This window comes from Pongo pygmaeus, chromosome 3 (assembly GCF_028885625.2).
Source record: "Pongo pygmaeus isolate AG05252 chromosome 3, NHGRI_mPonPyg2-v2.0_pri, whole genome shotgun sequence".
NCBI lineage: Eukaryota > Metazoa > Chordata > Mammalia > Primates > Hominidae > Pongo > Pongo pygmaeus.
Window position 1 is genome coordinate 26,723,028 of NC_072376.2, and position 14,692 is coordinate 26,737,719.

The window sequence follows — 14,692 nt, forward strand, 5'->3', positions numbered from 1 at the left end:
TCCCAGTTAGGCTGCTCAGGGGTCAGGGGTCAGGGACCCACTTGAGGAGGCAGTCTGCCTGTTCTCAGATCTCCAGCTGCGTGCTGGGAGAACCTCTGCTCTCTTCAAAGCTGCCAGACGGGGACATTTAAGTCTGCAGAGGTTACTGCTGTCTTTTTGTTTGTCTGTGCCCTGCCCCCAGAGGTGGAGCCTACAGAGGCAGGCAGGCCTCCTTGAGCTGTGGTGGGCTCCACCCAGTTTGAGTTTCCTGGCTGCTTTGTTTACCTAAGGGAGCCTGGGCAATGGCAGTCGCCCCTCCCCCAGCCTTGCTGCCACCTTGCAGTTTGATCTCAGACTGCTGTGGTAGCAATCAGCAAGACTCCATGGGCGTAGGACCCTCCGAGCCAGGTGCAGGATATAATCCCCTGGTGTGCCGTTTTTTAAGCCCGTCGGAAAAGCTCAGTATTGGGATGGGAGTGACCCGATTTTCCAGGTGCCGTCTGTCACCCTTTTCTTTGACTAGGAAAGGGAACTCCCTGACCCCTTGCACTTCCCAAGTGAGGCAATGCCTTGCCCTGCTTCGGCTGGCGCACGGTGAGCTGCACCCACAGTCCTGCGCCCACTGTCATGGAGCCAAGATGGTCGAATAGGAACAGCTCTAGTCTACAGCTCCCAGCGTGAGCGAAGCAGAAGACGGGTGATTTCTGCATTTCCATCTGAGGTACCGGGGTTCATCTCGCTTGTCACTATTTTCAAAACAAAATGCCAGCTCCAATGGGAAAACTGAAATTTCACTTGTCATAATTGTCAGGAGATTCACAGCAGATTATTTACAGATTAATAGATGTGCTGGAAGATAAGGGAAATAGATATACCCTTTATTATACCATGAAGAATTTGATTTGCTAACACATAACGCATATCTATCTAGAACACAAACGGCTGGTTCAGTCTTCTTTATGTCACCTGCCAAGCATAGTTCCCTTCAGTTAAGGACACTAAAGAGTTGTTTTCCAATTAATAGAGCTTAATGAAAATTTTAGACTAAATCGTGATCAAACATCTACCCTTCAGGATTGACAATGAAGAAAAAATTTAGATAAGGATTTTTTTTTTGGACTTACATTTTAGTTTTCAGTGATTTTTATTGATAATGAGTTTTTTCTTATACACAGGATTTATATAATCTTTGTTTAATACTTTCTACGCTTTGAAGAATGTACAATCAAATTAAATGTAAGGTATTTTTTTCTCTCAAATGCAAAGCTATAGCTTTGTAAAAAGATAATAAAAATTCTCACATTGAATGCATCTGACTAGGATCAGAATAACATTATGAACATTTAAAATTAAGTTGACTTATAAAGTTTTATTTGTTAAGAATGATTTTTTAAGCAGAATTGAGATAGCTATTACCTATAACCTATAGTGCTAAGAGAGACTTTAGACAAAAATGTCCTCACCCACTAGGTTGCCCAGAACAGAACTGGTTATACCATTTATACCTCTTATAATATGTGGTTATCAACAGTATATCCTTCTCACTTCAAGTTGTCCTTGTTTGAATAAAATATAATCACTCTACTTAAAGGAGACAACATCTGAGCTTCATGAATAGCTGTTAGGTGGAATAGGTTGCAAAGCTGGAAAGAATATACAAAAAGAGAGAATCATGTGTTGTAAGGACCAAATGAATGAGAATTTTTGAGAAACCACACAGTGTGAATGAAATGTGACATATGAAGTACTAAGAATTAAGTCTAAACATGCAGGCAAGAGTCATTTCAATTCCCCCTTCTTGTAGATTACTTTAGCAGGTGTATTTTACTTTATTTCTCTTTATTTTATAGTATTTTAAATTTAGACTTGCTTCTAATCTTCCAGGTGTCATGGCCGTGATCATTCAGCTTGTTGTCAACATCTGACATCTTTTAAATACAATGATTCTGTCATTAAGCAGGTTTCCTGACTGTAGCTCTTCAAACTTTGCTCATTACCTCTATATAACCATAAATATGACCGTAGCATGCACCTGGAGTGTGTTTCCTTCAATACCTCTTACTAATAAATGTGACCCTCCAACAGACGTTACAGGAAGTAAAACTGTTCCATGGCCCACTCTACAATTCTCCTTAGTATTTGAAATCTAGTTTTAACAAGAATGAGTTTATATTGGTTGCTGTGTGTCCTAGCAAGAAACTTGGAAACCAAAGAGAGTTAGAAGTGAAATGGAGTTTATGATTCTTTTGCTGTTTTGTAGATCATTTGGTTTTAAACTATGCTTGTATGCTCCACCCATCTCCAGAAAAAAATACCTTACTTTTTTTTTTGAGACAGAGTCTCGCTCTGTCACCCAAGTTGGAGTGCAGTGGTGCGATCTCGGCTCACTGCAAGCTCCATCTCCTGGGTTCAGGGCATTCTCCTGCCTCAGCCTCCCTAGTAGCTGAGACTACAGGCATCCGCCACCACGCCTGGCTAATTTTTTGTATCTTTTTTAGTAGAGGTAGGGTTTCACCGTTTTAGCCAGGATGGTCTCAATCTCCTGACCTCACGATCCACCTGCCTCGGCCTCCCAAAGTGCTGAGATTACAGGTGTGAGCCACCACGCCTGGCCAAAAATACTTTACTTTTTAATATGGGGCTATATTGCAAAGAATTTTGAAATGAGAAGTCAAGAATTAAGTCTTTACTCAAGTCTTCTTCCAATAATTAGCCATGTGCTCTTGAGTTAATATTAAATCTCTCTTAGCTTCAACTTTCCATTTTCCTGATAAAGAAATTGAATATATAACGATCGGTACCCTCTGGGCTCTAAATTCTATAAGATTTAAAAATCTCTTAGAATGTTCCTGTGCCCTAGGAAGAGTCTCAAGCATGCAGACTGCATCTGGCCTGCTGAACCAAGTACAAATCATTGCCTAAGGCTTTTGGGCCTGGGCATAGTGTGCCTTTCTGACAGCATTCATGATGAATCTTGTGGTAGTCTCAAAGCACAGGCAACAGTGTTGGCCTGTACTATAGACAGGAAATCTGACCTGCTCTGACTCAGAGGGTGACAACTTTAATGTCAAAGAGTGTCATAATGTCGATGATCAAGTAACTGAGACATTAACAAGAGACTTAAAACTTGTTTCCTCAGAAATAAGAATTGCATGCGTCTTTACAACCTAAGGATCATATGTTAATGGCAATGAACTTTAAAAGGCATGGAATGTGACTGAAAGTCTTTGCCATGTACTCATAAGAGCTTCTCTCTCATCCCTGACAACAGCCTCTGTTTCAAAGGCTACCTTTGCTGTTGTAACTTGTGCTTTTTTATTTTGTGTTTTCCCTGAAAAGTCAGGTCCAAAGATCTGTTCCATGTACTGTTTTACCTCTGATAATTCCTCTTAAAGCTACTTTTCTTGGAACTGACAATTTATGGAATTTTCCAATGTTCATTCATTCAATCAACAGTGTGAATTCCATTCCAACCAATAATGCTAAAGACCTTGTGCACGGCTCAGGGAATGCCTAGGTACATCTTCCACAGCACACACACCCACAGAACTCAGAGTATACTTTTTCTGCTGCCCAATCCACATATTTTTATCTCCAGTTTTTGGTATAGTGCTTGGCATGTAGTATACCCTTAACACTTACCTATTACAGCTAGGAATCGTGCTAACTGTTCTCTGGTGCCCAGCTTCACCAAATCACAAAATGTCAAAATTAAAAAGGATCTAATTATTCAACTATCCAGGTAATCTAATTTTATAGAAGAGAAGCTATCTGTAGAATGCATAAACACAAGGAAGCATGTTATATTCAAAGTCACACAACAAACCAAGATCAGAGTTGGGACACATATATTCATTCTCTTATCCACTACTTGTTACAATAGCTCTTTAACAATATGCTCTGCTTTCTAAATTAAAGATTAAGTATTGCATACAATTAGTCATGATAAATATTTATAATTTAAATACATTATAAACTATATATTTTTTAAAGTTGAAATAATCTGAAGTTAGGCTTTCGTAGAATACATTTTTTATTTGATGCCTGTAACAGTTATTATATGGGCAGAAACTAGGTTACAATTTTGTAGAGGTCAGCTTACACCTGTCACTTTGTCTCAGCAAATGCCTGTCACCGGGTACTGATAAAAAAAAATAAGTTCACATTAGCCTCTTTATCGAGAACAGAAATAATGGCTGCCTCTGATGCCCTCTTTAAAAATGTAGCCTGAGGAAATACATCAAAATAAGCTTTTTTAGGGAAAAGAGGCATATAATTTTCTCAAGAGCAGAGCCTAGTGCTTGCAGGCAAATACATTTAGTCAGTGAATAGGCTAGAGAGACTAAAAAGTAACAATAACTGTGTTCTTAAAAGTTTACTATTATGATGACATACCAGTTTTGTTTTACTTTAGTTTTGTTTGTTTGTTTAAGTGGTCTCATCTATCTTTTGCAACATTTTCCTGTCCTTGTGGGTTAAGGTGGTGTGCTGTTGACTGAAGATTCCCTATGACATTCCTGTGTCAGGATCTGACCCTGGGGATGGTTTGTTCCCTCACACAGCAAAAGCCATCCATGGCTTATTTCTGAGTCCAGATGTCTGTAGAAATGGCTTTCAAATCTGTATGAAAATGAGAAATCTAGCACACTGGATTTTCACAATGATAATAAAAATAAAAGCTCGCATTTATTAAGAATTCACTCTGATGCAGATTATGAGCTAAAAACAACATCTTTGCATATATTTAATCCTCACAACTCTGTAAGGTAGGTTATGTTACGTACTGCATTCCATAGACAAGGAAAATTGGGTTAAAACAGTTAAAAAGCAGTATTTACTTGGATGGAAAGCCTTTAGCAGTATAACCTTTATAGTATGAACTACTCTACATTTTCAACCAAAATTACCCTATGCAGTAGGCACTATTAATATCACAATAATTTAGCAGAAGAAGAGACTGAGCAATAGCACAACTTGCCTAGCCATACTGCTAGTCACAGAGCAGCTGGAGAGTTGAGATTTTGACTTACGTAACCCTTTATTTCATTGTTCACTTGGCATAATGCAGATCTATCACCAAAATAGTGTGTGAAGTGTTACATAAATTATCTCTAGCATAGTAAGTAAAATATAAGTAGGTATATCATAGAGTGAAGTTTTATCATAAAGTATTAGTACTGTTTCTAAATGTTAAAGGGTGGATTATAAATTTAAATTGGGAATTAGTTGTAATCGTTATTCAAATTCTAAATCAATTTTCTCCAATCACAAATAGAAACTTCAAAATCTATTGGATCATCTGCAATACTTTCATTATAACATTACAGCATGAACTATGTGATGAGACAGTTTTAAATTTTACTTAAATTTACTTTTAAATAAACTAAAACTTTAGTAAATCGTGGTTATAATAGAAATAATCCACAAATTATTTCTGTTATCAATGAATATGGTTTGTTAATCTTTCTTTTTTTTCTCTTTACTCTCTTTGCTTCCTTCTTCACAGATTCCTTTAGCATTTTGTTAACTTTCTAGGCATCCATAAAACACTAGGAAGAAACACGGGCTATATAAGAAAGGCCTGGCAGAAATACAGTCAGGACAAGCCCACTATGGTTGAGAATTGTTCCCACTGATTATGAAACAATGATGCCTCAGCTTCACTAATTTACAAGAGGCACTTATTTTTCCTTGGCACTCACTGATCTTATCAAAACGTCTAGTTGTAATTGTATCACAATGGTGTTTAGAATATAATTTGAAGTGCTTTTTACTTTTTTAACTTTTGAGGGTACATAATAGGTATATATAATTATGGGATACATGATATGTTTCAATATAGTCATTAAAATGTGAAATAAATACATTGTTAACAATGGGGTATCCATTCCCCCAAGTATTTATCCATGGACTTGCAAATATCCAGTTACACTCTTTAAATTATTTTACAATGTATGGTTATTGTTGACTATAGTCACTCTGTCGTGTTATCAGATAGTAGGTCTTATTCATTCTTTTTATTTTGTGGTACCCATTAATTATCCCTACCTCTTCACCACCCCCCACTGTCCTTCCCAGCCTCTGGTAGCCATCTTTCTGTGCTCTATGTCCATGAGTTAAACTGTTTTGACTTTTAGATCCCACAAATAAGTGACAACATGCAATTTGTTTTTCTGTACCTGGCTTATTTTACTTATAAAGCTTTCCAGTTTCATCCATGCTGTTGCAAGTGGCTGGATCTCATTCATTTTTATGGCTGAATAGCACTCGATTGTGTATGTGTACCACATTTTCTTTATCCATTTGTCTATTGACGGACACGTAGATTGCTTCCAAATCTTACCTATTGTTAACAATGCTGCAACAAACATAGGAGTGCACATATCTCTTCAATATACTGACTTCCTTTCTTTTGGGTATATACCCAGCAGTGGGATTGCTGGATCATATGGTAGCTCAATACCCATCTGACAAAGGATTAATAACCAGAATATATAAGGAGCTCAAACAACTCCATAGTAAAAATCTAATAATCCAATCAAAAGATGGGAAAATGATTTGAATAGACATTTCTCAAAAGAATAAATGAGTTAAGGGTTTTTTTTTTTCAAAATCATTTTGTGATAAATATTTGCATTGCATTTTGCAGATTTAAATACAGAATGTTCTTATATAAATATTTGCTAAATAACATTTCGGTAAGATGTAAAAAAAAACGTACTGGAACACTGGGTATTAAATACCAAAAAGTCTTCTACCAAGGAGATATTTACTTGAAAAAGTTTTCTAGGATATGCCTTATTTCATTTTGAAAATTTACTGGCAAGCAGCAGACATGTGAAAAAATGCTCATCATCACTGGTTATCAGAGAAATGCAAATCAAAACCACAATGAGATACCATCTCACACCAGTTAGAATGGCGATCATTAAAAAGTCAGGAAACAACAGGTGCTGGAGAGGATGTGGAGAAATAGGAACATTTTACACTGTTGGTGGGAGTATAAACTAGTTCAACTATTGTGGAAGACAGTGTGGCAATTTCTCAAGGATCTAGAACTAGAAATACCATTTGACCCAGCGATCCCATTACTTAGAATATACCCAAAGGATTATAAATCATGCTACTATAAAGACACATGCACACGTATGTTTATTGTGGCACTATTCACAATAGCAAAGACTTGGAACCAACCCAAATGTCCATCAATGACAGACTGGATTAAGAAAATGTGGCACATATACACCATGGAATACTATGGAGCCATAAAAAAGGATGAGTTCATGTCCTTTGTAGGGACATGGATGAAGCTGGAAACCATCATTCTGAGCAAACTGTCGCAAGGACAGAAAACCAAACACTGCATATTCTTACTCATAGGAGGGAACTGAACAATGCTAACACTTGGACACAGGGCAGGGAACATCACACACTGGGGCCTATCATGGTGTGAGGGGATGGAGGAGGGATAGCATTAGGAGAAATACCTAATGTAAATGATGAGTTAATGGGTACAGCAAACCAACATGGCACATGTATACATATGTAACAAACCTGCACGTTGTGCACGTGTACCCTAGAACTTAAAGTATAATAAAAACAAAACTTTGTATAATAAAAACAAAAATTGGTTGGCAAGCATTTAAAAATGTTTATGCAGAGTGTCTGTATTTCCGTCTATGTATCCTGCTGTTTGGCAGTGAGAGAGAACCGGAGGATGTGGCAGTCATACATATTCTGGTGTGTTCTTTTAGTTTTTCTCTCTATAGAGAAACACTTTCTCAATGCACGTTAAATCCTGGAATTGCTTTGAAAGTTTTTCAGTTCCTTTGCCTGAGTTTTGAGCAAAACTCCCTTTACTCCTGTGTAAATTCAGATGAAGAAAGTCATGTAAGAGGGACCATGAAAAAGTATGGGCGGCATTGATTTCTGAGTCTGAAAATAAGAGTGCCAAGGTTTCTTACACTTAATGAGGCCGTGGGTCCCACATTTTGAAGATTATTGATATTTAGAACTGTAAAATGGTGTGTGGTAAAAGTGGAATAAACTAGATTTTCATGGTGATTTGTATTCATTTACATAATCTTTGCACTGTGCAGTCTTACAGTAAGGAACTCATATGCCCTTTAATGTCAGTGAAGACGCAACCTTATAGTAGAAATAGCGCAATAATTACAACTGACCTTGATTTCAAGGAGTCCAAGAAATATTATTGTACCTTAGTAGCAAATATTATCATCTTACTTATGCAAATGTTGCCCTACCTCCAGATTTTCTGAGGCTCAAATCTAAGGGAATTAGCAATGGATAAGTGCTTAATTAAAGTATGAATGGAGTTATGCCTGTTTTCCTTTTCTACTATGGATCTTGGGTGGAAGAAAAAAAACTTATGACTGGCAATGTGGACTTACTGTTTTAGGATTAATATTTTTTCAGAATCATTTCTACTGTAAATCTGTATGTTGAGAAACTTTTCCCTGAATCTCAAAAGATACAAGTGAGCAATGTTCACTGTGAAATTGGATTAAAACAGGGCATTGACTTGTACTTTATGTATTTTTCTCTTTATATGTTTTGAATTCTGTATTAATTGAATGTATTAAAATGTGTATATCAATTATGTATAAACGTACATACACACACATGTTACACACAATTTTATTTGCACCTTAGTGAAATCACTTTGTTTTTCCTGGCTTTTTACATTTTTATATCAACTTTATTGTAGTTAAGTGAAGCTAATTGTGTTAGAACAATTCACTAGTTACTAATCTTGAAAGTTAACTTAAGGCAACTTAAAAGCACAATGAGCCAATAGAAACATTTTAAGTTAGGTTTAGTGAATTTAATTATATAGAAAACCAATTATTAACTTTTAATTTAAAGGTATTTCCAAGTATCTTCTTGTCTTCTCCAGAAATACATTTCTAAACATTTATTTTCAAAATATTGCTGCTATGATGATTAGGAATTACTCTGCTTTTTCCCATGAGCAGCTGGATGCTGAGAGACTGGAAAATCTAGAGGAAATGAATACATTCTTAGTTATATACGACCTACCAAGATTGATCCATGAAGAAATCCAGAACGTGAAAACACCAATAACAACTAACAAGATTAAAGCCATAATTAAGTCTCCCAGTAAAGAAAAGCCTGGAACCTGATGGCTTCATTGCTGAATTCTACCAACCATTTCAAGAAGAACTAATATCAATCCTATTCAAACTATTCCGAAAAATAGAGGAGGAGTGAATTTAACAGTACATTAAAAAGATCATTCATCATGACCAAGTGGGATTTATCCCTGAGATGCAAGAACAGTTCAACATACACAAATCAATAAATGTAATACATTATATCAATAGAATGATCATTTCTATTGATGCAGAGAAAACATTTGATAAAATTCAACATCCCTTCATGATAATAAAAAAAGTACCCTCAGAAAAACAAGGTATAGAAAGAACCTACCTCAACACAGTAAAAACCATATATAACAGACTAACTGAAAGCCTTTCCTCTAAGATCTGGAACACGACAAGGATGCCAACTGTCACTACTGTATTAAACATATTATTGGAAGTTCTAGCTAGAGCAATCCGATAAGAGAAATAAATAAAAAGACATCCAAACTGGAAAGGGAGAAATCAAGTTATCTTTGTTTGCAGATGATATGATATTGTATTTGGGAAAAACTGAAGGCTCCACTGAAAAGCTATTAGAACTAACACATTCAGTAAAGTTACAGAATACAAAATCAACACACACAAATCAGTAGCATTTCTACATCCCCACATTGAATAATCTGAAAAAGAAATAAAAAAGTAATCTTATTTACAATAACCACAAATAAAATTAAATGCCTAGGAATTAACTTAACCAAAGAAGTGAAAGATCTCTATAATAAAAACTATAAAACACTCATGGCTCCCTCCCCAAGACGGCTGCTGAAGACAAGCTACTGCTGCCGCAGCTCCCCGAGCTGTTCAAAACTGGCAAAGTTTCTGGACAAAGTAGAAGTAGCTGCTGAACCTGCTGGTTCCTGGATAGTCCAGGAGAAGGTGTTCAAGGGCCTGGACCTCCTTGAGAAAGCTGCCAAAATGTTATCACAGCTTGACTCCTTCAGCCGAAATGAAGATTTGTAAGAGATTGCTTCCACTGACCTGAAGTGCCTGTTGGTGCCCTCACCATGAAACAAGTGAACCTCAGCAAGCGTCTAGATCATTTGCAGCAGGCTCCAAAACGCTTTATAGACTACTTAACTCAGTGCCATTACTATCATGTGGCAGAGTTTGAGCTGCCCCAAACTGAGAACAACTCAGCTGAAAATCACACTGCTAATTCTTCCATTGCTATCCTAGCCTCATTTCTACGGCATCTCAAAGACAGGCTAAAATAGAGAGATACAAACAGAAGAAGGAGTTGGAGCATAGGTTGTCTGCATTGAAATCTGTTGTGGAAAGTGGTCAATCAGATGATGAGTGTGTTCGTGAATATTATCTTCTTCACCTTCAGAGGTGGTTTGGTATCAGCTTAGAAGAGATTGAGAACATTGACCAGGAAATCAAGATCCTGAGAGAAAGAGAGTCTTCAAGAGAGCCCTCAACTTCTAACACATCTCACCAGGAGAGGCCTCCAGTGATACCCTTCATTCTCGCCCGGGACATATCCAAGCCAAAGTATTTGAAGCTGGTTATCCAAGTCTGGCAACTATGATGGTGAGTGACTGTCATGAACAACATTGGAAATATGGAATGGAGCATTACCAAATCAGGGAATAGCCAAGGCAACATCAGAGGAATTCAGAAAAGCAGCTCAGCAACAGGAAGATCAAGAAGAAAAGAAGGAAGAGGATGAGGAAACAAACACTCTACAGAGCTTGGGAATGGGATGACTGGCAAGACATCCATCCTAGGGGCAATGGCAACTGACAGAAAATGGGCTGATCTTCCCACAATGTAACAGGACTGCAAGGTGCACACTTCCCCCCTCCAAGGAAAACCATGCAGTCTTCCCCTCCCTGGGCTCCTGCTTCAGCTGTGTACAATGAAGTCAAAGATGCCAAATCTTACTTTGCATTCAATAAATTGTCAAGTGATTTAAAAATAATAATAAATAATAAAACACTCATGAAAGAAATTGAAGACACACAAAAAATGAAAAGATATTCCATGTGAATGGAGTGGAAGAATCAATGCAATCCTTATCAAAATATAAATGATATTCTTCACATAAATAGAAAAAAAATCCCAAAATTTAAATGAAACCACAAACCACTCAGAATAGGCAAAGCTATTCTGAGACAAAGAATAAAACTGGAGGAATCACATTACCTAACTTCAAATTATATTAACCCAAACAACATGATACTGGCACAAAAACAGACACATAGACCAATGGAACAGAATAGAGAACCCAGAAAAGAAGCCACAAACCTACAGTGAACTCATTTTAAACAAAGGTGCCAAAAACACACATTGAGGAAAAGACAATTTCTTCAATAAATGGTTTTGTGAAAACTGTGCATCCATAAGCAGAAGAATGAAACTAGACCCCTATGTCTCACCATATACAAAAATAAAATGAAAATGAATTAAAGACTTAAATCTAAGACTTCAGAGTGAAACTACTACAAGAAAACATTGGGAAAATTCTCCAGGACATTGGTCTGGAGCAAAGATTTATTGAATAGTACCCCGTAAGCACAGGCAACCAAAGCAAAAACGGACAAATGGAATCACATCAAGTTAAAAAGCTTCTGCATTGCAAAGAAAACAATCAACAAAGTGAAGACACAACCCATCGAATGGGAGAAAATATTTACAAACTACCCATCTGACAAGGGACTAATAACCAGAATATATAAGGAGCTCAAACAACTTTATAGGAAAAATCGAATAATCCAATAAAAAATAGGCAAAAGTTATGAATAGACATTTCTCAAAAGAAGACATACAAATGATAAACAGGTATATGAAAAGGTGCTCAATATCATTAATCATGAGAGAAATGCAAATTGAAACTACAATGAGATATTATCACACCCAGTTAAAATGGCTTATATCCAAAAGACAGATAATAACAAATGTTGGAGTTGATATGAGGAAAAGGGAACCCTCATACACTGTTGGTGAAAATGTCAATTAGTATAACCACTACAGAGAACAGTTTGGAGCTTCCTCAAAAATCTAAAAATAGAGCTCCATAAGATCCATCAATCCCACTGCTAGGTATGTACCCAAAAGAAGGGAAATCAAAATACTCTAGAGATATCCGCATTTCTATGTTTATTGCAGAACTATTTAGAATAGCCACGATTTAGAAGCAATCTAAGTGTCCATCAATAGATAAATGGATAAAGAAAATGTGGTACATATATACAATGAAGCACTGAACAGCCATAAAGAAGAATGAGATCCTGTCATTTGTGACAATGTGGATGGAACTGAGTGTCATTGTGTTAAGTCAAATAAGCCAGGCACATAAAGACAAACTTGCATGTTCAAACTTATTTGTGGGAGCTAAAAAATCAAACAATTAAACTCATGGATATAGAGGATAGAAGAATGAATATCAGAGGCTGGAAAGGGTAGTGGAGTGTGGGGGGGAAAGTGGGGACAGTTAATGGGTTCAGTAAAATAGTTAGAAAGAATGAATAAGATCTAATATTTGCTAGGACAGCAGAAGGACTATAGTAAATAATAATTTAATCTTATGTTTTAAAATAACTATAAGAGTATAATTGGATTGTTTGTAACACAAAGTATAAACACTTGAGGGGAAAGATATTCCATTTACCATGATATAATTATTATGCATTGCATGCCTGTATCAAAGCATCTCATAAATATATATACCTACTATGTACCCACAAAATACAAAAATTAAAAATTACTCTGCTTTTATCTTAATTACAACTTATATTTCAAATCTCAGGTTTACAAATATTGGAGAATAAAGCAAGGTATTATTCATAGCTCTACTCAATTTATAACTCAATTTTTGCTATGGCTAAAGATAATATTTACAAATACATGTTCACTGAATGTAGAACTAAGAAAATATCCTAGACTTATACATTCTTTATTATTGAATGACCTATATTTCTTATAGAAATCACCAGAAGTAGGTGATTGGGGATTTAAGCTTTCAAAATCATATCAGCAAGCCAAAGACAATAGACTTTTTAATTATAATGTATTACTTCAATATCCTAAATGCCCACTCCGGAGACCCCTAACTTCCAGCTAGTTCATGATTTTGGTAGCATTAAACAGCTTTCAAATATGATGTTAAGTCACAATGGTAGGTTGAGGAAGAAACGAGGAGGAATTACAGCTGGGCTCCCAGGAATTTTTTATAACATGATGCTTATCTTAGCATGTATGATTGAGTTATTTATGGGTTACATAAATAATAGGCTTGCAAGATAGCCTTGCAATGCATAACAATCACGTTATGATAAATGCGGTATCTGTCCCCACAAACATTCACTTCACTCTGTAGTGAAAAGTAGTGAATGTAAGTCATGCAGGTCAATATTCTCTCTGAGGTATGTCACAGTGAGGGAAAGCAAGTTTGAGAAACGCTTGTATCATGTAAAGGTCCTTTCTCTCAAGGGTCTTGTTTAATCATCCATCTATCTATCGCACATATTTTTGGAAGTGCTTATTATTTGTATAGATTATACTATAGTCCAAATTCTGCATTAAACTAATTGTGAGATTCTTGAATACCTTGTAATCTCTGTGCTTGTTTCCTCTTCTGTGTAATAACAAAGTTAACTCAGATGATAAGAGTTATCTGGCTAGAAGGGCCTTCACTGTCTAAGCAACTCAATCAGCTGCTTCAGCACTTTGAGAGCCTCCTTTATTTTCCTATTCTTTCTCTTATATATGGTTAATTTTCCTGCAAAAAGATAGGCTTATGATTTTTACTGAAAAATTAACTCCTGAATTTTACTGTCCAACAGTATTTTTAGTCTTAGTGAGAGTGTGTTTAATGAGTTTAAAAAAAAATTCATCCTTGGATGTCATCATAAGCAACAAGTTTGGGAAAGCAAGAAAATACAATCACATTCCTCTACTGATGCCTGCAAATGAGAGTGATACACTCAAAGCATTAAAGAACCAGAAGGGTAAGGCATTGCCCAATCAGGATAGAAACCTACTAATTCAAGCACCCACTGGCTAGAGTACTCTTTGGGTGCCTAATGACAAAATGCCAGCTCTAATTTCAAAAATCGAATGTTAATGTTTTTACAGAAGCCAAGTATGTGGATGATTATGTTTACAGTGTAGCTTTTACTTATTGCTAAACAATTACATCTTTTGCTCTGTTTATATTAAGCAGAAACTCCATGGCAATCAAGTTATCTTCATATGGAACCCTAATTAGTTTACATAGCAACATTTTGGTTGTGAGTATGACTTCACCAATAAATAGGTGCCTTCACTTGAGGCAAGATGCTAAACAGAAAACCTGCCATGAACTTTGGGATCATCATCAATGGCAATCTAATGAGTTTTTGATAGAACATAGTATATGATGAATTGTCTGCTCTCAGAATAGTCATTTCATAGATTGGATGGCAGGCTAAAGCTAGAGAAATGACTAAAGTTTTTAAGGACTTTGTGCTTACTCTGCTAATTATTATTGAAAAAACAGCTTTAGTAACACTGGACAGTTTATGTTCTAATGTATCAGAAGAAAA

The 14,692-nt window shown here is 36.2% G+C and overlaps 1 pseudogene; it reads left to right on the plus strand.

The window, feature by feature from the left end:
- LOC129034521 (immunoglobulin-binding protein 1-like) overlaps window positions 1-10,925 on the plus strand; it is a 157,890-nt pseudogene extending 146,965 nt beyond the window's left edge.
- Window positions 10,926-14,692: the final 3,767 nt, after the last annotated feature.